General features: G+C 40.7%; 1 long non-coding RNA gene across 1 annotated transcript; it reads right to left on the bottom strand.

Annotated features, from left to right (window-relative positions):
* Positions 1-1,619: 1,619 nt before the first annotated feature.
* Positions 1,620-2,809, bottom strand: LOC119282264. Its single transcript, XR_005138669.1, has 2 exons — positions 2,634-2,809; positions 1,620-1,876 (listed from the first exon to the last, which is right to left on the bottom strand). It is a non-coding gene; the product is annotated as an uncharacterized LOC119282264 (long non-coding RNA).
* Positions 2,810-4,312: the final 1,503 nt, after the last annotated feature.

Raw genomic sequence — 4,312 nt, 5'->3', positions numbered from 1 at the left:
TTAAGCTTTTACTTTACTTGTGTCTGTCGGCCATTGTAAGCGTAGCAAGCGACGTTAGCAACTCAAAATACCCCAAGCATCTGATTATTCATTTGGAAAAATCCTAGAGTACTTGTGTTTGTAATCTGATAACCAGGCGGACACAAAAAATCAATTATAGGCGTGCACGTGTATGAACTTTATTACATGAGAAAAAGAAGCAAATTATTAGTAGTATTAAGCATATGATTATTCATACTAAATAAAAGCTCTTCAAGTCAACATTTCGTCATACTGATGCTGCATGCGTTTCTTACACACACTCTCTCTCATCACGTGTAGCAGTGCTTGCCAGGTGAAATAGCTTGTTAGTAGTAGTACTGTAGGGCAGCACTCTCTTACAGGAGCCTGCCAGAGATTTCTAGGTGCCAGTGGCCAGCGGGGGAATCTTGACCCTTCGTGTATTCTTTGTCACATTGCAGCAAAAGGGTGTGCCGCACGCGAATCCCAGCACCGCAAGCCGTACAATTTTCTATCCAATGGTGTAAAAGTGCCCACGTAGTTCTTTGTCTAAATCAATTGAGTGTGAGCCGTCGGTTTACAAAGATCCAACGGTCTATATCGCTCAATACTCGTACACTATATAGGAGTATAGACATAGTATATTAGTATTTTTACGGCAGCTTAGGTATGGCATTAGCCAGACCTTGCCATATTGTAAGCTTCGCCCCTGGACCTGTGTAAATTCCATTGCATACAGCAATGGCCTGCTTACTTTGAAGGGGTAAGTCTATGTAAACCGGATACTTTTTGTCTCTAATTATTATAAGGTAGCCTTACTGTGACGTAGACCATATTTTGACTTCTCGCAAAAAAAAAGTAGACCATGTTTTGACTAAAACGGGCCAGATGGCCTGGTTTTGACCGCCACGTCAATCAAGTGACTAACGGCACCCGCCGTCTCTCTCTCTCTCTCTCTCTCTCTCGCGCGCGCGCGCATTATCTTGATCCCTTTTCTCATTCACGAACCCTAAACAGAGTGGTGGCGGCTGTGATTCGCTCATGGGCGGCCTTGGTGGGCAGTGAGGCGTGGCTAACTATAGCGGTGGTGGCGGTCGTGGCCTGCCGGTCATTGAGGCCCGCGGTTGCTGGTTGAGCACGGCGGTGGCTGCACTGTGGTGGCTGGCTAGGCACGGCAGCAGCGGCCTTGACGGATGACAATGTGCTCGATGCCGGAGGTACTTTTTGCTTGCAGCCGTTGTAATCTTCCATTTGTGAATAAGGACATGCCACACATTCTGCTCGTGTATCTTTTGTATGATTGGGTAGTCACATGGATCCTAGAGAGGTGATGTTCATTAGATTTCATTTTGGCGTGCAGTTTTTGAGTGATGGGAAACCAGTGCAATTTAATGGCCTATTTTCTGGAAAAGAAATGTTCTATGGTCTAAAAATAAGGTTGCTTTAGATACACTGCTGATAACTCAAATGAGCCTGCAAATGAAAATTGCATGCACCCATGGACAGAGACATACAATCTTTTCAATGCACAAGACAGATAATAGACTTTCTCAAAATAAAAAATGACAAACAATAGATGATAAACATTATATTTGCAAGCATAAGACAGACAACAAACAATATGAAATTTTTTAAATATTTTTATTAAGATTAGCACACGCTCATCACAAGCATACAATTATTCAGCATTGCATAGCTCAGGAAGAGAACCATCAATGAGTTTTACTGGTCCTGTCTAGGCAGCAACAAAGCCGATCTACGCTCCCCTTACAACGGGGATGAGGGACACGGAAACCCATATCCACGCACATTTCCCAGCATGTAGTACGCTCGAAACATGGATCCATCCGCACGCACACCGGCGGTTTATTAGGTTCTGCAAAATACACATGTAGTACACACTTATCAAACAAGTATTTTTTTTGATAGGTTGATACAGGTTTGCTTATGCACACCACCTTATAAAAGTGTACAACTTGCGTAGAAGACCAAAGTTGGACATTAAGAATTAACCCTTCAATCAAAAAAGGCTAGTATATAGTATTTTATGTCCAATTATATCATTTCAATGTTTGATCCGCAGGCTGCTGCAGCAATAGACATGGGTAGCACCGTCGAGGGTGGACTTGTTGCAAGCCTGTCGCGCCATAATGGTTTCGCGTACGCCCGCCACCCGCTAGCGATCAAATTTGGTACAAAAACTCTGATCTTTTAAGTCTCCTACCCTACACTAATTTGGGCCATGTAATGGTCTTCAGTTTAAATTTTGTGATCAAGCTCTGTTCTACCTTCCGTACTAGCTACTCAAAAAACTAAAACACACTCCATCAAATATCATCACGATTAGGGCTATCAATAATTGAGAAGACTACGAGGGCATGTTGGCAGGCCACGGAGCAGTGGTTGTCATAGAGAAGGCTAACCATTGTTGATTCTAGATTTAGCGGGTGCCACAAGTTGGCTATGGTCTGTTGATTGAGCTATCGAGAAGATATGGGTTATAATTAATTAATCATCATTGTACACAAATATCCTTTTTAAAGCAATTTTAACATTCATGTAAACTTTTCTAAGTGGGTGTACCAAAGCATTACCAAATTTATGAATTTGAAATAAGAAGATGACTTGCATACCAGTGTGTGCATGGCAGGATCGCAAGGTAGAACATATCATAGCAAGCACCAGGAATGCAACAACCACAGAGCACACAGTTGTCGAACGTGTTGTAGTGCGCTTGGTGAGTGCCATCAGAACAAAGAGATTACTTCTTCTATTCTATTCCTCCTTCCTTCTTCTATTCCTATGTGTTTTTGTCTTGCCAATAAACTCTTTCGTTCACTGTTATTTATTAGAAAGGTCCAATGGAATCTTATGTATTGATCTCGCATCCAAGTATATCTTCTAAATTATTGTTTTCATATCTTTACGGTTCTACATAAATGCATACACTCTTTTATACTAATGGTATATATTTCATGTTATTTATATGTAGTACTAGTATATATATATAGTCATAGTTAAATATTAGGCAACGATCTTACATCTATTTCTCTCTTTCAATGGTATTATTACCACAATATTATAGAAGATATAGATATCTTGTTTGGTCAAATAAATTTTGCACATCTTAGGTAATGATCTCACATCCATGTATATCTTCTACATTATTGTTTCCACATCATGCAGGTTCTATATATTGTCGTGCACTCTTTTGTATAATTCGTATTTATTTCATATTATTCAAATATAGTGCTAGTTTTTATGTAGAGTCACAATGATCTTGCATTTATTTCTCTCATACAATGCTAGTAATATCACATATCTTGTTTGCTCGAATAAATGCCACGCATCTACTCTTTATTATTCTTTGTTTCAATGTTTTCTCTATTTGCATATTTTATTGTTGTTGTTGTTAGCATAGAGAAGGAACATTAGGCATCAGTTGAATTTTTTATGAGGCAAACAAATCTTATATATTTATCATGGATTTACATCTCTCCTAAATTAATATTGGCGCATCGTCAACGTTGGTGACCTTGGCGGATGTGCTCCTGGCCGTCCATGGGGCCGGGCGAACAAACCAGGTCTTCCTGCCGACCAGCGTAGAGGTGGTGCATATTGTGCCATTGCGGAATATGGACTGGATGGCGACCAACTTGTACGTGCAACCAACGAGGGACACCCCTGTAAGATAGTAGGGTTTCTATCTATCATTTGACACTAGACCAAATGGCGCACCCGAGCTACTATATACAGAAGGTCATGTGTCCAAATACCTTCCCAACGATTTATTTTTCACATATATCATTCTCCTGTGCTGACACATGGGATCCACCTCAAGAGCAAATCAGAACAGGTTCGATGTGCTTGACCGGTTCACTTTTGAAAATAAAAACATAATCAAAACCAGAAAAAATAACCTTGAGGTGGTATGCCTACTAAGCATCATGAAAAAGTTCGAAAGGGGTAGAATGTGACGCAATTTTGCTTAATTGGGTATTTTGAGGATTTTCTTAAATTGAGATCAATTCTGTCACATTTGTGAAGCGCGGGGTAAAAGAATGACATAAACTATTTTTAAATAAAAAAATCCGCATCTATCCAAATGTGTTGTGGACTAGCATTTACTTTATTTTTCTATGGTCTTGAATGGAGGACGAAGGGAGTAGGCGATTGCGGGACCTAGCGCCATATCGCCGGCCGGTATTTGGTGTGGGAGCAGACGCTGTGGATGCTCTGCATTCCTAGCCCCGAATATAGCCCTTTGTTCAGCGACGCATGACAAGATTACTGCATGGATGCGGTGAACGAA

This window comes from Triticum dicoccoides, chromosome 3B, assembly GCF_002162155.2.
Source record: "Triticum dicoccoides isolate Atlit2015 ecotype Zavitan chromosome 3B, WEW_v2.0, whole genome shotgun sequence".
NCBI classification, from domain to species: Eukaryota; Viridiplantae; Streptophyta; class Magnoliopsida; order Poales; family Poaceae; genus Triticum; species Triticum dicoccoides.
Note: the sequence above shows the minus strand (reverse complement) of the source record. Positions and strands in the feature narration are given on the sequence as shown.